Below are 23,877 nucleotides of genomic sequence, written 5' to 3'. Positions count from 1 at the left end.
GCAGGAGCACTTCCCCATCAATGACAGCAACATACAGCTCTGTTAATTTATTTCTCATTATTATTCATCATTCCTCTGGCTCAAAACAACTTTCAGGAGAGGAGTAGCTGGGAAACTTTGCATTTTTCCTTAGCAAATATCTATGTAAAACATAAAAATGCATCTAAACTATCTGTTCCCAATTAGGAAGCCTGTTTATATGGTCCACAAATTCTCCTAAAATACACAAGTAGATTTTAGAAGATTAACACACACATTAAGAAGTCCAAATCCTAGCTAACACTTAAATATCAGTGCCTTAAAGCTATTTTAAGTAAAGAGCAGCAGTAGAGACAAGTGTGAAACTATTGCTACAGGTCTGGAAGCTACCAAATATCTGGATTAGTCCCACGGAGCAGGGTAGCTGGATGTCCAATGCAGTATCCAAGCTTCTTGACCTGCTTACAAAATTTCCCTTATCTCTTTATTTGCTACAGGTGGAGCACTGGCACCAAGTCACCTGTGCCTGCCCCTAGATCAGGACAAGAAATTGGAAAAATTTATTTTCTCTCCCTCTCAAACTCTTCATCCCTGTTTCAGACCCAAAGCCTCCAAAATGTTTTGCACAGGCATGTTGTAAAACTAACTTTAGGTGTTTAATAGAGTGAAAAAGGGAACCATTTTGGATCCCTCTGTAGAAAGAAAGCCTCAGACTGTAGCTCTGTTCATTTGTATTTTAATCCAGTCCGTGTGCTGGTATTCCAGCAGCATATGGCAGTGTGTATTTCAGTTGGAAGAGCTTCAAGGAGGAGAAGCAGCATCATTCTAAAAAACTGCTTATATACCAAATCTTTTTTTTTTTCAAGTGAGTTTCACTTCAGTCTTTAGGATGCTCATCCTCTTCTACCAACACAAAAACCCTCCACATCCAGCACCAAGTTTCCTTTGCCCAATTATCTTTAGACCGTTCTCTGCTTTTTATGGCAGAACACCAAGAAATAACAACTATGAAGGAAGCTTAAGTTCCCTCTTTAGAACCACGATGATAGAAAGAAGATAAGATCTTACTACTTGCTGTTTGGAATTATTCCAGCAATTAGGAGACTCTGGATAAATCTCATCTCACTTTAAAAAGCAGACACCCAGGTGAGATTAATCTTAATCCAATAGGATTACATGGTGAAACCCTCAGTTCCAGGGGAACCAGGGCTCTGAAAACCTGCAGAAGAGATGGTATTTGCATTACAAATCTGAGCAGGAGTTACCGTAAACCAGTCACATGCTGTACCACTGCCAATACCTCAGCAGAGTTTGAAATCCCACATCAAGTGTCTAAAATAGACAACACCAGAAACATCATGCCTGAAGTAGCCTTAGGACCTTACAGAAGGTGAAAATAGACAACTTGAAGGAAACAAACGCTCTGAATAAACACCAACCTGATTATTCACTGATTCCTGAGGAGTCCTGCCCACCCTTAAGGCAGTGCAGAGTTTTCTTCAGGCCTTGCTACCAACAAATCAGTGATTTCATCAAGATTTCTGCCTGTTCAAGGACTGTGGGGTCCTTTCCTTTAGAAGTGCTCAGCAACTGAACTACAAGGTACTATATCCCAAAGAAGCTGAATCATCCCCCTGCAAACTGGATGTGAACCCTTGTTTCAAACCAGTTATCCCAAGTACTCTGTACAGCCCCCATCTGTGGAGCAGACAACTCCTCCAGTGAGTATTCTCCCAAACCACAAGAATTTTGTGTTAATTTTCCTTAATTCTTGGCAGACATTAACCGAAAACACCCCTCATCCTCTCCGTCCTGACACCATTCCTGAACATTTGCATTCAATCCACACTTATTTGATGGGAAAAAACAAACACCAAGCTCTTGAAGCATCCTTCTGTCCTCCAAAAAAACATTGTCTTTACCCAAATTAAGATAACAAGGGATCAGCAAATGCCACTGGTGAAGCAAGCACCTGCTCCAAGGTTTGGTGGGCAGAAGAGCTTTTCAAACCTGCTAGAAACTGAGATCAGCTACCACTCGGCTGGAAGAAACCCCAGCCCTACATTATGTAATCTACATAGTTTTTAGACCAGTCTGCATTCTTGCAGAGCCCAAAACTGAGGAAGCTACAGACAGAACAAAAGAGAACAGAAAAAGTTCATTAACCTCAGCCCAGAGGCTGCTGAAGAGTCTGTATTTGCACACTGAGGCAGGACTGCCCACTCACCCACACAAACCTTAGCACTGCAATCTCATAATATCAAGGGTAAAGCACCACAAAATTTCCAGCGAGTCAGATCAGTCCTTTATTTGGATGAACAGCCACTAACAACTAATATGCTAAAAGATCCACTTCAGGGCTGGCTTTGGGTTTTTCTTTTCTTGGTAGTGTGTGAATAAGTGCAGACACAAACTCATCTTAAAAATTCAAAAACAGCTCAACTGGTGCTGCCACTGACCATATGGAACGAACAGAAAGTGGTAACACCCAAATACAATCTGACCTTTAAAGACAGATTCATCTCACCCAGTTTCTTCTGTTGAGTATGTTGGGGTTTTCCTCATTTCACAGAATCACAGAATGGCTTCAGTTGGAAGGGACCTTAAAGCCCATCCAGTTCCAACCCTCTGCCATGGGCAGGGACACCTTCCACTATCCCAGGTTGCATCCAACCAGGGATCCAGGAGTAGCCACAACTTCTCTGGGCAACCTGTGCCAGGGCCTCCTCACTCTCACAGGGAAGAATTTCTTCCCAATATCTAATCTAAACCTGCTCTCTTTCAGTTTGAAGCCATTCCCCCTTTTCCTGTCACCGTATGCTTTTGTAAATAGTCTCTGAAATGGAATTTATACTGCTGGAAATGCAGTCTCTGAGTACATCTCCAAGTTGCAAACTTTTCACTTATTTACCTAAGAATGAGGAGAAACAGGTGAAATTATCAAGTTCCCAAGTCAAACCAAGCTGTTCCTTGCAATCAGCATAATTTTATTACATCCTTGTATTTGATTTAAAATTCCACTCTCATTTCATCCCTTTAGGTCACCCACCAAACTGTAACTTCTTTTCACCCAGAGAGACTCTGCAAGCCTTCTCCTTGCTTTTAATCAAGCATCAAATTGCTCTTTCTTAACCATCATAGTGACAGAAAAAACTTTCTAAAAGGGAAAACATTCACCAGTTCAAAACACTGAAATAACAGGGTGGGATTTTATTCACTGAATTTCAAATGCCTGCACTCACTAGAGCTCAGGGAACGCAGACAGCAGCTCATCTGACCACACAGAGATGCTGGCAGAATAAATCAAACTGCTCATTCCACTTCACTGGCTGGGGCAGCATCCTCCAATTATTCCAGCAGGATGAGAACCACAACAAGGACAAATTTTCTGGTAAAAACTTCCTCATGTTGTTTTGTCTGACAGGAGTATCTCAAAGTGCATGGACGCCCATGAAGCTCAAAACTTCTTCCTTCCAAGAAGAGCATATTAAGGGAGAAAAGACACAAAACCAAGTTCAGCAGGATAGAGAGACTTCCCAGTTCCAGACAATGCCCCATGCCTGGAAGTGTCCAAGGCCAGGCTTGGAGCAACCAGGTCTAGTGGAAAGTGGCCCCGCCTATGTTGGGGCTGGAACTGGATGGGCTTTAAGGTCCCTTCCAACCAAAACCACTCTGTGGGTCTGAAACTTCCCAGCCCCATGAAGGTACCCGACAGTTGTCAGCATCAAACATCACCTCTTGAAATTAAAGTGGCCAAACTGTAGGATTTTGGAGACAGATGAATTCTAGGTATAGTCACTGTGATGCAAACACTGCCTTTTTAAGACACCATTAATTAGCACTCCTTCAAACAACTCTGAAAACACAGCAGAGGCAAGACTTGACCCAGTCCTGACCTGTGTACAGGATCTTCACTGCTGAAGAGTGGCTGCATTACTGATTACAAAGCACTCAAGTTCAGTACTTGAAACAGTAGTTTTCTCTATTTTTAGCTGTGCAACTAAAAAAAAAATCCCCACTTGAGCATGAGGGTTGGACCAGATGACCTTAGTCAGGTCCTCAATAACCTCAAGCATTCTGTCATGAAGAAACAAGGAAACTACTTTAAAGAAAACTAAAATGAACAGGCAAAAAGGTGAAGCTATTAAGGAGGTGACAGCTTGCTAAAGACCCCATACTGCATACGGAAGAACAGAGTACGTGCAACTTAAAACAAAACAAAGAACAAGATTAAGAAAGTGTTCAAAAGCATGTCCTTCAGAAAGAGAAGTCATACTGTGATTCCAGGAAAAAAATGAACACTTTAACAAACTAAATGCAAAATTCTAAGATTAAAAAAAAAAAAAGCCACTGAGAACTGATGTGCTAAGAGGAAATTTTATCAAATAGACCAGAAGGGTGAAGCTTATAAGAAAGTCGCCTCGGCCAGTAGGCGACAAAAGACAAAAGGCTCAACAGGACAAAGCTGTGGGGAAGGGGGAAAAAACCTGAGAAATACTTGTTTGCCACACGAAAACCCAAATGAACTCACTGTTCAGTATGTAACAGTTATGGGAACTTCCACCTCTGGCACCTGCCTGCAGAGAGGACCAGGAAAGAGAATCCTCTCCGGGAAGCTGAGCATTGCTCACTGCCAAAGCCTACCAGGAATTACACAGCCAGGAGCACGTGGACGCAGCCAGATTTCTAAGGAAACCAAATTATTAAAAATACCAACTGATGGACTGCAATCTGCAGGTCACAGACAGCAGGGCTCTGAAAGAGCTCCGTGGATATTGGGAGCCCCTAAAAATTACCAACTTCTCCAGAATATCCTGAAGAAAACTCTGGTGTAGGAAGGAGGAAGGTCTCATTAATCAACAGTTAATTTACATGCAGAGAACATACCCCTTACACACGCACATAAAATCCTACACAGGTCTGGAGTTAGACCTCTCTCATTTAACTGAACAATAAATTATGCTGAAAAGGACACACTGTGAGGTCACAGGTCTAATACAGATAAACCAGTAAGTGCATCAAAGCAGTTATCCTCAATCTTTTCTTCCAGCTAGTTATTATACAGTGTGACTGGGAGAGAAAACAGAAGATGAAATTCAAGTAGATTAATTCCAAGGCCCTGTATATAGAAAAAGCAGCCAACTACACACAGAAAATGAAGGGTTCTAAATTAGTTTTTTTCCTGATTAGGAGAGACCTTGAAGTCACTGTAGATAGCTTCGTGAAAATACAGTTTTCACAGGGGTTGGTAACAGGAGCAGTGAAAAGCAAACAGAATTTCAGGAATAATTAGGAAGAAACAGAGGTGGTAAGAGGAAGCAGCAGTGGGACACTGGGACACTGCACTCATGGGCAACACATTCATGTCCTCAACTCTCCACTTCCCTAAGCTGCAGCTGCAGGACACCACTGGAAAAATTAGACGTCCTTTAGATCTGGCCCAGTTTTATATTAGATGTTTGCTATGTTAATGTCAGAAAACAAGAGCAAGTAACAGTTCTACTGCTCAGGCAACTTCCTACACTTAATCATCTACCACAAGCATGTATTTATGATTGTGGAGATCTATTCTGTAGCCTAATTTCCCTTACTTAATCTAATTTTCTGTTTACTGGTAATGCAGAGAGTGAAAAACCAGCACGTTCCAACCAAGCTGGTTTTCAGACTGAAAACTCAGAAGATGAAAAATGTTGTGAACAAAGCAGGTGTGGACCTTTTAAACATTAAACATCATCCTCAGTCATCCAGAAAGGTGAATCCCTTGCCCACCCTATCTTTCGAAGGTGAAATTACAAACAGGCAGAACTGGAACACACTGCCCAGGGAAGTGGTGGAGTCAAAAAATGCGTGGATATGGCACGTGAGGATATGGTTTAGTGGTGAACATGGTGGTGGTTGAGGACAGAACTTGGTGACCTTAGAGGTCTTTTCCAAACGGTTCTGTGATGAAGAATGACATTGTATCTTACATATTATTATCCATTCCTATAAAGTATTTTACAGTGACTCCGCATTTGCAAGTGTACCAAAACAGCACAGTGATTTTACCACAAATTCAGCTGTGCCACGTGCAGAAGCGGGCAAACCCACTCTGCTTTTGGCAGGACTTGGTGCCATTTCAGCTCTTCTTTCCACAGGGATCTGAGCTGGGATCTGTTCCCAGCACTGTTCAATGAATTCATAAATGACATTAAAGGGGCTCAACAGTGAGATGACAACATCTGCTGATGATAGTAAAGTTATTCACAGTAGCAAAGGCAGTAAATAAGTAGGAAAAACCAAAAAGAAATGTGTGCAGATTACTCACTGGACATTAAAATGCATAAATTAAATTCAGGAGTGAAATTCATGAGGAATCTCAATCAAATTAAGTGTGAAGTAGGATGACTGGAGGTGGGGAAAGCGGCCCTACTTCATGTGCAGGTCAGCAGGCTTTGAACTGACTCAACACCTGTAGCAGGCTGAGCTCTAGCTGAATTATGATTGTAATGAAAATAGTTATGTATGAATTATTTAAGTCTTTTCCAGTGCAAGAAGTGGATTTTAAATGAAGCTCAGGCTCAACAGTTAACAATAGAATATGGTTCCTCACTGAACAGGCTGACATGTTAGCTAAGCTGGAGAACCACAGAGCTTTAGACTTCCAAGTACTTCTCATTAATGAATTCCAAAAGCCAAGTCCAGTAAACACTGCAAAAAAAAAAAGACATCCAGCTCAGTCAATCCACGTACTACAGACGTCTGGAGAATGAAGACTGTGCAGAAGGAGGATCCTATGCTCATTCTGTTGCTGTGCTCCTCAATAACCCACCTGGGACCACTGCTGAAGACAAATCACTGCTCTAGATGAGTGTGTTACAAGAGCTGCTTTTCTACCCTAACCCTCACTGCCTCTCTGCAAGCTGTCAGACCTTCTTATTCTATTCTGGACTTTTTGTGTTGTCTATCAGGGAAAATCATCTGAACTATGCTGGAAAAGCATATCCAAAATGCCCAGCAGGAGCAGGTGGAGGGGAGAAAGGCATCTGGTGCCTAAGCATAAGGTCTGTCACCTTGTAGATAATTCTGTTTGCATTAAAGTTGTGATGCAGCTTTGCTCCCCATAAAGCATCCATCCATCGAAGTGCAGCAGAACAGCTCCCTCCTTCTGAAAGCAAAATCAAGCCTAGGCAAAAGGGTCCACTCATTATTTGAGTTCCCTTTTCCACAAAAGTGACTTGAGCTTATTGCTCTTATCCTGAATTTCCCCTATATTTCCACTGTAAGCACTTCTTTCTAGAAGGAAAAACTCCCTTCGAAAAATCCCAACCTGAAAAATCACCTGAATTTCCAAGCAACAAGATGAAAGTCCTACCTATTCTAGGAAACAGTCCCAATTCATTTAACAAAATTAATGGGTATTTTAATGACACTTTTAGACTACCACACAGTAACTGACTCTTGATACAGTTGTTCTGACGGTATAAAAATAGGAGAATATTAACCACTGTATCAAAACAATCTTTGAAACAATTACCATATCACTATTTCCCATTTTTTTCCTCTCAAAAAGACATCAAGTTACCCCAACATGGAGCATAACATCAATCTTCTGCCACAGAAAGAGAATTAGAAAGAAAATTTTACTCTTCTGGGTGCATATAGCACTAATACTAATTAGCCAAGGCTAATTCTAATAGCCAAGGCTACAGGAACAACTTGTATGTCGACAGGTACTGAATCACTTTAAGAGATTAAAATTACTGAACCAATCAATACTTCTAGCCTTTTATTCCCTTCAGTTCTGTAAAACTTCCCAGAGATAAAGATTATTAAAACATAACCTATATACAGAACATCAAAAATCAATTCTGCCTGTATTTTCTTTCACACAGCCCAGCTGCCTAAATTTAGCATGGATGTTTTTATTTCTATTACAAACTATGTTAACAAACTCCATGGGGCTCTTCACTACCCTTGATACTGAACCACAGGCCTGCAGATGAAGGTTGGAAAAACTGACAGGGCCAAATGTACAAGTTGGGAAGAGGAGGATGAGCAAGGGGGTTGTACCAGTAATCAAATGCAACTCCACTTAGCTCTGGAAGGTCTGGAGTAGGAATGGAATACAGAGAAACAAGCACGGATGAATGAATTTGATATACAAATGCATCTAATTGCACACTTGAAGTTCCTGAAAGGTCTGCCACCTAGGCTAAATCAGCTGTCCAGGCTGAACTCTCCATGGAAAAGATGGATTCCTTTCTAGAGGCACCTTTTTAGAGACAAGTCATCCCCTTCAAGGGGGTGTGGAATAGGAACTTACAGGAAGTTGTTCATCCTACCTGCTGTTCACCACCAGCTTCAGCACTACCTGGACATGTAAGCTTCATGAGAAAAACCTCACCCACAGCATTTGAGACAGAACAGAAAAATGGAGGTGTTTGTATGTATTTGGGATGTTTTGTAGGAGCATCCAAGCTGACACTTCTCTGTGTACGCTCCTGGGAATCCTGAGTTACTGTACCTGATTGCTATTATATTAGGTTTCCACAAATACACCCATACACTCATTTACAAGCATCCAGTTCCATCTCTGAGAGTTATTTATGCTGCTTGGAAAGATCAAGGATCTGGATCCCCACACACCAACTACCTTCACTCTACTTGCAGAGTGTCTCAATTCCATATCCCCCTCACTGTGCCTGGCGCAGACACTTTGCCAGCACACCCCTTCCACATGTGAAAACAGCATTTGCCTGAAAACCCCACTTTCCTCAGCTCCACACTGAAAGGAATGAACAGGCTGAAGAATTACTTCACAAAGAAAACCACTTTGGCATTTAAGATGTGGTGACAACAAACCAATGAACAGGAAATCAAGTATTAGGGTGAAAAACTGCAGCTGTGCTCAGCTGGTACCTGCAAGTATTTGCTGTTGAAATGAGGTAACATCTGTAACAGGTGACAGCAGTTACAGGATAGATTCTATTTGTATTCCCTCAGATCACAGAGCTGCCACCACACAATTCTTATTTCTCCTTGGACCCACCGTATCTAAAAAACAATGATCCTCTTGTGCTGTGGAAGGGATGGAATGTGAAATCCCATCCACATCCCAACAGAATCCCACAAACATTTTGGCAGGAAAAATTTATTATGTAAAGCCCAGATGGCATCCCAAATATTTCTACTTCAAAATTTAGAACTCCTTTTTTTTTTTTCTTTTCCTTAAAATAAATTACACAAAAGCATCACGCCTAAAATTAACTGTACAAGAGCATCAGGCAAGGTAACCAGACTTAACTGAGCAGTTATTTGGACTATGGGAAGAATGGGAATGTGGTTTTTCTCCATTTAACTCCATTGTCAGAAATGAATAATATTTCTCTATTCAACTATATTTGAATGACTGGCAGAGAAGGAAGATATAATAAGCAGATACATCCAGTAACATATAATACTTGGAGAAGAATTTTTCCAGTTATCTGAAGCCTAACACCTTTGCCCTCAACTTCTGCAGCGACATTTCAAACTTTCACAATGAAAGTTGCCACTTTTTGTTATTCTAACAGGGTTATTTTGCTTAATATTTGTTTTCTTCCACCATGCAATTCCAGCTCTGAATCTGGGAATATGTGACTTCAAAATGGTTTTAGCTGCTGCTTCACCGAAGCAGCTAAACCTGATTATCAGTTTGGTTCAGCATGGACTTAGTCACTGCCCACCCTTTAAGCTCTGGGATAAAGATCAATCCTTGATTCCGACTGTCATTTTGCAGTGAGCCCACTCCTACATTCCTTTTATATCTATCACTTCACTGAACGCCAAAGAAATCTCAGTGTACTTGGCATGAAGGCTGCACTTCCTATATTTATGCTCTAACTAATGTATGCTCCATTTTAGTCCTTCCCAGCTTAAAATCATCCGAGGGAAGACGGCATAAAGTACAAAACAGTCCATGCAACTGTTTTACTAATACAAAATACTGATCACCCACACTGCCGTTCCATCACCACTTTTCTCGTGCATTTTCTGTTTAAATATATCCAAAATATTAACCCAGAAGGAACCATGGTCACTTCTGTATAGCATACAGTCATATCAGGTTTGTTGCTCCACCTCAAACTTCCAGAAAATAAACCATTGCTTTTTAATTGTACTACCTTAACTTTGCTGGCAGAAGCACGTTTGATTCTTCAAGACAGATGAAAGTGAAACGCTCTCTCCAGGCAGGAATCCCTTATATCTGGCACGCTAACACTTCATCCTTTTTAATTATTCCACAGGTGGTTGCCTTGGAAACTGCCAAGTAGCTCTTGGATTTGAGGGACCCAGCATGAGACAGTAACAAGCCTTTGTAGCCACGGCATTTGGACCCACGTTGGCTGCAGCAGCAGGACATGAAACAGTCACAGAAAACCTGGAAGAGATGGTTAAAATTAACAGGCATTAATTATATTGCTCCGTTCTTCAAATATAAAACACAAGGAATGCTGATAGCCCCTGAACTGTGGATAAAAACTACATTTTAAAGGCATCTGCTCCTGCAACTCCCCAGCACAGCCCCGGATTTCACCTTCAGAGGACGGCACTGAAACGGAGATGCCGGCAGAGCTCACGAGCTCAGCTCTCAAGACCCAGCAAGATGATATTTTTTTCCCTCAGCTTCAAGAGGGACCTTCCTGAGCGTCTGGTCCAACTGCCTGAAATTCAGTGCTATTGTTTTGCTTTGAATAAAAATAGAGTAACTATAAATAGCTGCCATCGAGAATGCTGATTCACTGTATTCCGTATCATACAGCAAATTGCTCCCAACTTCACTCAGCCTGAAAAATTAGGAAAATTCTCCTTGCTTAAAACACAGCTAGAAGCCCAGCAAAGCACCCAATTCTGCATTCGTGTCGCTAGTCTAAAAGTACAAAACATTTTCCTTTCCCTCTCTGATTTCTCATCATTTCAAAAGCTGATGATTTGCACATAAATATATAAATAAAACCATCACAAAACCAAACCAAAGCAAAACCTTATTACGCTTTCTGTCACTGGTCAAAACTATAAATTTCTATTATTCAAGAATCTTTTTTTGTTTCCCCGTTTTCACTTTTTTAAACAAAAAGACAGGTTAACATAAGCCTTAAAAACATCATTTTCATTAAAACTATCCATGATGGAAATGGTCACTCCTGCACTCAGAGGTCTCCCTGTCTTTGATGATATGATTAATATATCCAAGTCAGTGATCTCAAGATATCACAACATATAAGTGCTTGGATTTGTGGTATTACAAACTGCCTGGCAGGACCTCAAAAGTGAGAGGTGGATTTACTTTCACCCTTCCATGATGAGACACCCAAAAGAGCCAAGAGTATATTTGTTAATTCTACAGCTGAGTTTTACTAGAACCAACTAGATTAAATATACATTTATTGCACAGAAAAAAATTACAGTGAAATAAATGAAACTGTTTCTAAACTATCTCCTCAGTGCTCACTTTGCCCTTCCAGGGCAGGTCCTTCTCTCTTTCTTGTCTTCTTCTATCACCTGCTTGATTAAAAATTAGAACGTGAAACCAGTTTTTTTCTCTCTGTCACCGAATCCCACCAAAGACAAAGCACATCTGAGCAGTCCTTCACAGGCTGCCTCCTTCCTGGTGGGTTCCACAGTTTTTCATTCCTTGCTTCCCCCTGCACATCCCTTTCAGTCACCTTATTTTCCCATTTATGAACAAGGTTTCTGAAAGATGATGTGACAAAACCAACCATTTCCTTTCCTTCATTCCCAGCATTTTTAGAAGTGAGACCTGTTTAATCCTCTCTGGATTCAGTTTAGGATGAACTAGAGTTTTGCCAATTCCTTCATCCCACCAGCCCAGGGCACACTTGCCATCCAGCCATCCACCTCCATACTCTGGGAGGTAAAAAATGCCTCCTTTTCAGCCCATGGGGTTTAGTTTGTTAAGCTTCTTTCGGGGATTTTCCCCTGCAGAAGTGGCATTCTAAAATACTGTGGAAAATCCAGAGCATTTTCTCTGTTCCTCCTCTTCCCAATTACAGCTATAACCTCCTGCATGTCCTGCTAATGCAGGAGAAAACCTCTTCTCTGCCCCAGTTACCTCTAGTGTCTCTGACAAACCGAGCCTCCAAAGCCTCAAAATGACCCTTTTATCACAGATGATTCTTTCCTCTGAGGAAAGGTGGATTTTTCATCCCTGCCTCAGGCATCTTAACACTACTCCCAAGCTACGTCCTCACTCTGCACTCATGATCCCAATTTTGTTGCTTCTCACAGGGCAGACAGGTGAACTTGATCTGCAGTGTTCACTCAGACCAAATATGGTGCTTGACCAATTTCTCAGTCTAAGTCCTTTTAACCCACTGAGATGTTTTCAAAACCAGGGCACCCAGTTCTCAACAGGCACTAAACGCCTCCCATTTTCATTTGCCTTATTCTCAGAGCACCCTGAGATTAATTCCAAAGTTGTGTTGCAAGTCATCTTCTAACCTGACTTAAATCCTACACTGTTCCAAAGGAATGTCTCAACAAGCTGATTTCTGAAGTCTACACCTACAGGAGGTGATGAAACTACTGCATCTTTTCCCTATCCTCACCATCTCAGAGTAAGTAAATAACTTTAAAGACTGTAAGACAGTTCTTGCTAGCTTTTCTCCTTTTTTTAAATATGCATTTTGGAACCCCCTGTACGATGTATTTATGTTAAATATGCTCATTTTAACATATACTCTTCAGATATTCTGTTTCTGTGAGTGGCCCCACCTGTGCAGTGGTTTATCTCTGCCATGTTCCTCCTGCTCAAGCTTCTTAATCCCAGTTTAATCTCTGCCTATCTTGTGATCTGACTGGATTCTTGGGCTCTTATACTTCATCTCTTCTTCATATGAAGGTCATGCATGGGAGCCATGGGATGAACTCAATAAATCACTTTGATTTCTTTTGTTTTCTGTAACATTCATTTGTATCAGGTGCTACAAACACACCTGGATCAACACAGAGCTCCACCAGCTGAGTTTCTGAACAAGGCTTTGAAGAAAGGGATGTCACACACTGCAATTCCTTCCCTGACTTGGAAGAGTGCTACTGACTCTTTAAAATACAAATAAAACCTTCTGTCTCAGCCTTCAGAGCACACAGGTCTTTGCTCATTTCCAGCCCTCAAGCCCAAGGCTGCCTCAAGGTTCACATTTTGCCTCTGCCAGCCCTGCTCTGGGACCCTGAGTCACTGAGTGATGGAGGAGCTCTGCTTCCTCCTTCGGAATGAGCATCATGAAACACTAAAAGCACTGTAAACTGCAGAGCTCCATGTTATTAGTAAAATACATAAAACATGGCACTCGTGAATAGTAAAACTAAAAGCAAGATGAATAAAAGACTTTTAAGTAACTGGTCCATTGTGGTTTCTTTTTTTTTTTTTCAGGCTTGTTCTCAATCCATTAACAACCTAATTTCCCAAATCCCTATGCATCCCTGAAGTAAGTCTTTGTTTCCCTGTTTGAACATTTCCAGAGACTGCTGGTTTTCCCCTCCTCAGTCTCCATTCCTATCAAAGGCTCCTTTCTGACCAGTCTCTATGCCACCCTCCAAAAAGCTGCTTCCTAAAAATACGGTCAGATGCTCTCAGGGAATGCTCCACCTCCCTCCTATCAGAGACCTGCACCTGATGACAAACACAGCACAACAAGGAACTTTTCCCCCCCACCATGGTCAGCAGAGACACAAGAAATTCAAACACCAGACACGATGAAAAACAGGGTTTTCAAAAAGGCCCAAAAGGTCAGCTTGCCAAAACCTTCATTAACAAGATCCGAGTTCTTACTTCCCTTTTTTCTCTGCAGAATTTCCTGTTTGGTTCATGGAAGGTACACTGAAGCCATGATCAGGCTTCTTAGTGGAAAGTTCTTTGTCCTGTTGTTGGTTTCAGCCACAGTTCAATGAATAGATGACCATCATTGTTAAAATTTTGGTTTCTCTAGTTACAATTTTTTTTAAAAAAGAAGTTCTTCAGAACTCTCTATGCATAGAAGTGATAAACAACCACCTTCTTTAGCCAACCAGAAAACTGATGTTTCCTTGATAACTGTACTTCTAGCATCTGCAGGAGGCACACAGACAGCTTGAACCAAGTACAAAACTTCGTTTTATTTAATGTTTTGAACATTTTACATACATACATATATATAGATATAGATATATAAAGTAAGTACATAGGGAAAGAGAGAGAAAGTCATAGATACAATAGCAGATTGGGACTCTAGTGAGACTGAGCCCCACTGCCCTCCTTGAAAAATTCCAAAGCCACTGGATTATTAAGGTTCCAGAAGCAATTAATCATTTGAGATTCCTTCTAAAAAAACCAAAACAAAAAACCTCCGACTTCCATTTCAGCACTGTTTACTAACTTTCTCTTCTAATATCCATTATTTTCCACCTGAAAAGAAGTTAAATGGTATTTTATAAAAGGTGTCAAACCTGGACACCATTTTTTTTTGAAAAAGCTTGTCAACAATTTTTTATCTTTTACTATTTGACACATATTAAGAAGAAAATAGGAGAAATCTTTTGAAAACTTTGATGGCTGGCAAGAATCCCATCTCTTCACAGAGAAAAAGAAAATACCCTGTGTTGTAAAGAAAATTATTTACTATTTGCTGTGATGGGTTTTTAAGGTTTACTTGCAAATGCCTGGTAAACAAAAAGGCACCTTTTTCTTAAATTATTTTCAAGTATAAACAACTAAAGCAGACCACAAAACCTTCTTTAAACTATTCCACCTCCACTGAAGATCATCACAACTTGGCTACTTTACAGCTTTACCAGGGTAATACACATCTGCACAATGAATACTGAAACAAAGACAAAAAATAGAAGCAGAAAAGACACCCTTTTCTGTCTTCAATAAAAACCTAAAGTAAGAATTTTAAATGAGAAATATGGGAATTTCCCCTATAAAAATTGCAGGTGGCCAGAAAAATTTTAGACAAGCAAGCTTACCCACAGATTCAATGACAAGATTTTACAAAATAGATGTAAAAAGAATAATCAGGACACAAGGCACTGCCTCAGACAGGACTACTCAAGATCAGATGCCAACCAGAAACGAAGTACAAAGGGAAGTAAAAAATGTAAGAAAGGTATCAAAGTTTGGAGGCTCAGTCAGTAGAAACAAAGACACCTGAGGAAGAGAACATCAAAATTATTTAGGTTGGAAAAAGACCTCCAGGATCATTTTAGTCCAACCATGAACCCGATGCTGCCAAGGTGCAGCAGTAGAAGATCCTTGGGCCAAGTGTGGCCAGGCAACTTTGAGAAGCTTCAATTAAGGCAGCCCAAATCAGACGGTCACTTTAAAGATGTTTATGAGTTGAACCAACACTCAGTCAGATCTCAAGGGAAAGAGGGTTTCCACCTAAGTGGTGGCAACAGCTCTGATGACCTGGGCTGTCAGGAGCCCCTAAACAAAAACGAAGGGGAAAGAAGATTCCTCTTGCAAAACAAGCCTGTACAGCTGAGTTCATCAGTTCCCATGCTTAAAAATGAGATCTGTACCAGCTAACACTTGTGAAGGTGAACTCTTGCTGAAGTAATTCACAATCAGATTATCCAAACCCAAATCCATCTCAAAAGAACATGGAGTATTTTTCAGTCTGAAATACAAGAAGGCTTTGCTCTGTGCTGCCAGAAGAGACGTGAAATCAGGGTGCTGAATAGTGACTTTTTGCTTCAACTGTTCAGCACCATTGCTTGAACAGTACTGGAGTCTTTTGGTAAGAAAAGACAGGCCAATTTTATGTAACAACTTTCACTACATTAAGAGTTACTGGTAAACTAAAATGCAAACAACAAAAATTATTTTGACAGTAGTAAAAAAACAATCAGTCAACACTTTCAGCAGTATCTGGAAAAAGTCATCTCCCATCTATGGAGAACAACATCAGCATGTGATGCTCCAGGAGATGGGTATATCCTGAATTTCTAGCTCCTAACTCCACAGGGACAAACTCCACAGTGCTTTGTGGTGATAGAGCCATTCCCTTGCCCAGACTGCACAATCCTTTGGTGCCAGGGTTGACTTGTCCTTGGATCTTGCTCTTTACAGCTTCAGCTCCTTCTTCCTCTATCTCAGAAAACCTCGCCCTTCCTCAGACTACAGAGGAAGCACATTAAACTAATACAATGTTAGTATGATGTACATCTCAGACTTTTACAGGCTGAAGATGCTCTCCTCTTACTACAAAGCATGATAAAGTATTAAAAACATGAGAGCTGGCACAGGGACTTCTTACCAAATGCTCTCCTAAGAGAAATAAACGTTCAGTTGAGAGAAAAAAATTATTTAGTGTGAAGTTCACGTGGTCTAGCACTAAATATTGTTCAACAGCTGGTCTTAAGATAAATATCAATTTGTGTCTTTAAAGTAGAGTTTATTTTTTGAAAAAATGTTTACTGAAAACAGTCATCACATACTGAGAATTTCCACATTCAACCTAATACTCAGACTAATTTGCCTCATATAAGCCCTCCAGTAAATCCAAAGCCCTTTTCCCTTGTGTATTAGCTACCAATTACTACAACACAGACACTAAAATCTCAGAAACAAAATAAATGCTAATACCTAGATAACACTTCCATCTGAACAGCTTTTGCTACATCAAACAACTGTATTTTTTTCATTCCAGGGTTCTGATGCACACCTGGCTCTGAAGTTTTCGTGTTTAACACCATGAGGATGAACCCACAGACTCACAGACACTGCTGGCTGCACAGCAACCCAAACCACCACTATTCCTATCAGAAAAGGGCCAAGAACCAACATCAATCCCACCAGGAAAATGCCAAGAACGAACAGCTGAAAGCAACTCTATGGTTTTACCACCTGCTGCTAAAACCACCTTTACCCATTTCTCATCCCTGACTGTTCATTCCCCCTTCATACAGCTGTGCCATGAACTAGATCTTGGTACTGACCCTGGACAAATCTGATTTTGCTGCTTTTGTTGCTGGTTTTCACCCACAGCTTTAGGAGCACCAGGCCAGGACCAGGGGCCAGCTGGCATCCAGGAAGTAACTGGGGGATGCTGACTGCTTCTTTCAGCAGTTCTGCCAGTTTATGCCAGCTTAAAATTCCCAAGAAACTACGTAGAATTAGGCATATTCAAGCTAGAAATGCAGCAAAACACAGCAACAACAAAAAAAAAAATAAGAAGCAAGCACAGACTGTTTGTCCCATAGAACAAATTACTAGGAGAGATGTTGAAATCCTCATTTCTAAGTAACTCCCAACTAAGCCAGCCTGCCCTTCTGAGAAACATTTTCAGCAGATGCCTGTTAATTTTTCAAATTTTCAGTCAAACATAAGCTACTGAGCTCAAAACAGAGAGTAACAGTTACACGTAATGACCTGCAACACCCTAAATGTCAGACTAAATTACCCAACAGCTCCTTCTGCCTCCCATCTTTGAAACGCAGATATATTTTAGTTCCATCCCTGGCTGTGTCAGATCAGCAGGCTTTAACAGTTCGAAACACAAGAGTCAAATTTAATGATATCCCTGCCTGGAACAAGTCCAGGGGTTGAATCTGATTTCTGCACGTAGAAACAAGCAGCTCTTAACATTTGATCTGGAACTCGTACCTCATTAGGAGGGAAGCAGAAGTCTCACCCATTCCCGGTTTCAAGCTGGCGATGAGGGAGAAGGAGAGGTAGAAGGAAAATGAGAAGGAGCTGTGCTGTGCTAGAGCTGGTCACCAACCCCGTCAAAACCCTCAGCTGTGAGTGCAAGGAATGATAATTTTGCCTGCCACGAGCAGACAGCTTCTGTGAGTCGGGAATCTTCATGTTCAGAAGCTCTAAGGAGGAGGGTCAAATCAGAAACCTTGGCTTTCAGCATCGTTCTTCGTGCCTCAGTATGTCAGGGTGAAGGAAGATGTCTTCTCTCTGCTTCAGTGACTGTGTAGTATTTCATCCTTTGCAAAAAAGAAAAAAAAAGAAAAACAAAACTCTAAATTTACAAGACGTGTAGCACTTGGCAGGATTTTGTAACTGCTGAGTGACTGAGATGAGCTCATTTAACACAATTTTGAAATAAATGTATTATTTTATATAGCTGAGCCTATAAAATTCTGCAAGGCAATGAGAGACGGGAGGGATGATACAGAGCATGGCCTGAAGAGTGTGGCCTGTTGCCAGTGCCCACACACACTTATCCCTCTCTTTTCCAGCCTTTGTCACATACACACACTTCCTGGAAAGAAACAATCCGCTCAGGGCAAGTAGGAGCATTTTTCCAGTGCTGCCAACTTCTGCCAAAATTCTATTTTCACTTTAAAATAAAGACCGTGTTCGTTTAACTACAAGATCCTTGACTTACATAGCAACACCTGTCAGAGAAGTAGAAATAAAACAAGCAGGGCAGGGAATGAGGATTTTTCCCAATTCTCTCCTGCTTTCTGTGTGACCAGGGAAAGTGGAATTCATCACCACCATGGGCAAACTGCACTTTTAAATCCATCATGCAGAGACAGACTGTGGACTGGAGAAGAGTGGTCAGGAACAGTCACGGATACACAGGATGGGAACCAAGTGCTGGGAGAGCCAAGCCCACCACTTCTCACACCTGATGCTTCTGGCTTTACACACCTTAAAAACCAACTGTAAAGGAACACACTACACAGAAATATCTTCAGCAACACGAGGCTTTAAAGTCCTTTTATACTTTCTGCAAATTCACAGCCTCTGTTTAGACCTGCTCCTTTAAGTAGCTCAGGTGTGGGATTTAAGACAAGCTCCTCAGCTGAATGAGCTGCATGTAGCTGACACTGACAGAGTCAGCATCAAAATCCATTGCTGGAGATTCTTTATCCTGTTATTTACATTAGTCAATAATATTAAGTAGGTTTTACAAAAACAAAACAACTTTCAGTGTTGTTTCTAATAACCCAAAACAAAAAAAAAAAGCATTTCAATCTTTCAGAAAATTAATACCTGAGATTATCATCCTCCAAGTACATGTACAAAAACACCCAGTTAAGAGATACCAGCAACCTAAGGATGACTGAGAAATAATATTTTCTGCACTTTCATTCCAACACCAACTGCCAGACTGTCTAAGAACGAGACTGAGCAAGCCAGGGGGACTAGTGGCAGCCTACTCATGTACCAGGCAATGCAGCAAGGACTGGAAACAGGACAAATTAACCCATTTTCAGCTTGGGCTGATCTGGTTATATCACCAACGTGAGCTAAAACCAGCTTGGGAATCAGAGCAGAGACACTGCTGTCGCTGAGTAAGCACATAAAGGAGGCCAGAGGCATCAATCAAATTCAGGAGGGAACTGTGTAAGTAATAATCACATAAATATGTACGTTTAGGGGTAAACTAAATGGACATGTTTTTAAAAACCCAAGAAAATTCCTTCTCTTTTTTAAAAGCCAGATCTGAGCTGTTCACTGTGGAAGGATCCCTGTTTGATCAATGCTGACAACATACAGGGAGCACTGGAATTCTCTCCCTGCACTACCATGTTTATGGTCCAAGTAATGCAAAGGTCAAGAATGAACACACCCAGAACACAAAAGACACCCACTCTTATGTATTAGAGAAATATTTACTCAATTAGTCATAAAGAAGTTAATTTACCCCTTGAATGACTGAAAATACCTTAAAAGTGCATCAGTTTTCCCTTTGCTATAAAATAATTAAAGGCCTGAATCAGTTCCACAAGAGAAACTCATTCCTAACCACAACTAAGGCATGAGCACTCCAAGATCTCCTCATGGAAAAATAATTATATTGATTTAAATAAAACAATGAAATTACTGTTAGTAGCTGAAAGCTTGCAGAAATTTACTAGTTCAAGCAAAAATTACCAGCATTTTAAAAAATGTCTCGAGAAATTCTACATAAAACCACTCGATTTGAAACAATCATGCCCTTTTGTGAGCACCACAGTAAGTTATACTCAACTATTACATGAGTATTAAACTAACCCAGTTCTCCTTTATGTAAGTTGCCAAGAGAATGCTCCTTTTTACCCTTTTCTGATTTCCAGAAAAAATGTCGTGAAAAACTGCTTCTGCTAGAATTACTGGAGTCTGAAGTATGACCAGTAATTTACAATCAGCAAAGGACATTTCTTATCCCTAAAAAATTTAGAGATAAAAATATTTTTAAATCGAAGTACAAAAATTAAAAAAAAAAAAAAATCACAGTAGTCATGACAACCCCATTCCCTTTCCTTCTGCTCACCCATGTCATCAATATGATACCTAAAATAATCCACGGTAATTAAACTATCTGCAAGAGACATCAACTTGTGCAGAAAATAATTCTAGAAGAACTTACACCAAAAACTGTCAGGGTTTAATGCCAGCCAGGAACCAAGTTCGACGCAGCCCCTCGCTCCCAGCACAGGGGGATGGGGAGAACTGGGAAAACTTAAAACCCATGGGTTGAGATAAGGGCAGTTTAGTAATTTAAATTAAGTAAAATATCACTGTAATAACAGTAACGAGAAGAGAGATGATAAAAAGAGAGAAAACAAGTGATGTGCAAGTCACCAGTCACTGACTGATGCCCAGCCCATCCCAAAATACCACTGACTCCTTCTGGGTAACATCTCCCAGTTTACATACTGGGCATAATGTCCCATGGTATGGACTATCCCTCTGGCCAGTTCAGGGCTGTTGTCCCAGCCACGTCTTCATCAGCAGAGCCTGGGAAATTGAAGTCCTTGACTAGGAATAACCACTCCTTAGCAGCAACCAAAACATCAGTGTGTTATCAACGCTATTCTCACACTGAATCCAAAACACAGCACTGCACCAGCTACTAGGGAAAATTAACTCTATCCCAGCTAAAAACACGACAGACTTGTTAGCCTGACCTCAGCTCCTGAAAAAAATACGGAGAGCATTATACTGGGTGCTGCTCAGAGTCTTTTGAAGACGACAACCATCAGGCACAGCCAACACAAGGTTAATTAATTTGATATGCAGCTATGATAAGGTCAGCTGCCCAGGGGAGGAAGGGGATTTAGTTCTTCTGGATTTTAGTAAGGCTTTTGGTACTGCCAGCATCCTTCTGGACAAGTTGTCCCACTGTGGGAAGAGCAGGTTCACAGTGCTCTGGGTGAAGAACTAGCTGAAGAGCAGAGCTCACAGAGGCTCCCCAGCAGCCTGGGAACTGTCCCCAGCGGTGCTCCTCAGAGATAAGCCCTAGGGCAGTCCTGTTCAATGGCTTTATCAATGACCTGGACGTTTTAATCCTTTAGCAAGCCCTGAATTGCTCAGGTAGATGGACTAGATGATCACTGTAGGTCCCTTCCAACTGAAATATTCTATTCTATGCTAACATCTACACCTGGGTGTAAAGCAAGCACCAAGTGGGAAAGATTGCACCTAATCATTTCAGCAGGGTACTTAGTGCCCACCTAAACCTTCCAATAAAATCTCTAATTTCACCAATATGATTCAATTTTTACTTTTCCTCCCATTATTTCAATGGCAGGTGACACGTCCAGAGATGGTGAAATCATTTGGGAACATTAGAGCAGAGCCCTATAATTCTGCACCTCTTTAATCAATCCATACAGGTATTTTAAGACTACAGTTAACTGCACTGCAGAGTCTGATTACAAGAACAGAATAAAACTCATCAGGACTATTTCTGGGAATTTAATGACAGAGTGGCCAAGGTAGCACCATGGTGTCTATTATGTATCTACATTTGACAGACTAATTTTATTCTAACCCAGTACATTCCCCTCCAACTGCCTGACTCAATTCTTACAACTCAAGAAAGATTCTACACATCAACACATATGTTAAAAAAAAGGAAAGTGCAATGCTAATAATTCCCCATTGTGCCTTCAAAAGCCTATTTTGGCATATATTGAAGACAAAAGACCTGGATTCTACAGATTTCCACAGAAAAACAGCACATCTGTAATAAAACCGTATTTCTTACAAAGCACAGTAATCAAAACATGGATTATTGGGAGTTATCTCAATTGTCCACACCACATACCAGCCATCCAGGTATGCCTGTAGGTAAAGGAGATCTACTTAAACTACCAGAGCTTTTAGTATGGTTCATTTCACTAAATCCAGTCTCTCCATGAGAAAATGAGGAATCACATCCTAAACTTCTTAAGGTAGCCCTCCACTGACTGTAAAGTCCAGAGTAACCTGCTCAGATCAGTCATTCCCTGACACTGCTGGTTCCTGGAGCCTGGAGGGATTAATCTTGCTGGCAATTTTAAGTTTCTCCTAGGCGGTTTCAAGGCCACGCTCCTGTCCAAAAAAATTAAACACTTGGCAAAAGGAAGATTTGTACTTCTGGTATCAAAAATTACATACGCAAGCCCAGAATATTAATTAAAGACACAGTGACCCTGTGGTCACCAGCCAAGGAAATGACGCTGAGGACAAAGACATTCTGCCCTCCTGCTCTGACCACAACTCCCTCTGTTGACATGATGATATTTCATCTTTCTATGAGAGAAATGAACCATCACATCTATTTCCTGAAACTGCTGAGTCTTTTGTACCTAGAGAGGATACCACAGATAGACAAGACCTTCAGACAGAAGAAAACAGAAATTAAATGGAGGTAGCAAAGCACAATTTCTCTTCTGCACAATACAGAGCAGCTCCCCTCATCTGATCTTTACATCAGTCAGTGACCTATGTCTTATAATTAGACAATATTGTTACCCACGTAACACAACATGCAAGATTGAAATACCTAATACTACTAATTTACTTAGCATTTGGTTATAAAAACAAAACACAACACCAAAAAAAAAAAAAAAAAAAAAAACCCAAAACCAAACCAATCATAAAAAAAACCCAACCCCAAAACCAGAAAAAACCAAACAAACTCAGTGTTTTCTATTAAAAAAAAAAAAATTAATCAACTCTGAAGTTTTCTAACCAAAAAAGAAAATTACCTATTACTGAGTATTCGTCCCACTGAGATCCAGAAAAGCTCCTGGGCTGTCTTAACATGCACTTCACTCACTTGGACCTGGTTTCAGCAAGGGTTTTTACTCCTTAAGCAAGCACTATCAGGTCTGATCACTGCAGTCCCTTCCAAACTTCCCAGTTTGTCATTCCTGTCCATGATTCAACTGTATTCCACAGAAGACAAAAACACCCTGAGCGATACCAAGAATAACATGCTTCCTTTCCTGTTCGGATACATTTATGTCAGTCATCTTCCTCTCCCAATAAATTTCAAGGCATCCTTTGAAACACAGAGCCATAATTCCATTGGAACTTATCAGTCCTGTGGTTGAAGCAAGCTGAGCAAGCTTCACCCTTAGTGGCCCACAGATCTGAGATAACTGAGAATAAATGGACTTGGGAAACTCTCTCTGGATATGAATTTCCACTGTTTCTGCTGGAAAAAAAACCCACTGGACCAGCCTTCATGCACCAAGCAGACTCCCGCCCATTTGTACACAAGAACTGATTTATTTCTTTACTTCTATTCTGTTCACATTATACAGGGTGAATCCTCTGGGCCTTTCCTTCATTCTCCTTTGTTGAGCCACTCTCTGTTTCAATTCAAACTTGAAGAACATGCTATCAAATAACATCAAATAATGTTATCAAATTTAACAAACTGACTAAAGCAAATGAAGGGAACAACCGAAGGCCCTGGAAATGGTGTCTGGAGAAACCGACTGCCAAATGGCCACGGACACACTCTGTACTTTTCCACTGTTTGGTTAAAAGCTGTTAAGACGGGTCACATGGAGAGATGGAAAAGCCTTATTTAATCCCATGTTGGTTCAATTACCTTTCATCTTCAAAAAGCCAACTCCACTGGGCTGCAGCATCTATTTCCCGTAAGACAGTTAAAAAAACAAGTGTAAAAACACTCCTCTGCCACCCAA

At 40.8% G+C, this 23,877-nt stretch overlaps 1 long non-coding RNA gene across 1 annotated transcript in view; it reads right to left on the bottom strand.

Moving 5' to 3' along the window:
- The window catches only part of LOC104695940, a 58,115-nt gene that overhangs the window by 12,688 nt on the left and 21,550 nt on the right, over positions 1 to 23,877 (bottom strand). The window contains exons 2-3 of the long non-coding RNA XR_005604617.1: positions 17,609 to 17,940; positions 10,125 to 10,381 (exon numbers count right to left, since the gene is read on the bottom strand). This is a non-coding gene — a long non-coding RNA (uncharacterized LOC104695940). The remainder of the gene's footprint in view (positions 1 to 10,124; positions 10,382 to 17,608; positions 17,941 to 23,877) is intronic.

Source organism: Corvus cornix, chromosome 1A (genome assembly GCF_000738735.6).
Source record: "Corvus cornix cornix isolate S_Up_H32 chromosome 1A, ASM73873v5, whole genome shotgun sequence".
NCBI lineage: Eukaryota > Metazoa > Chordata > Aves > Passeriformes > Corvidae > Corvus > Corvus cornix.
This window is presented reverse-complemented; position numbering and strand designations above follow the sequence as displayed.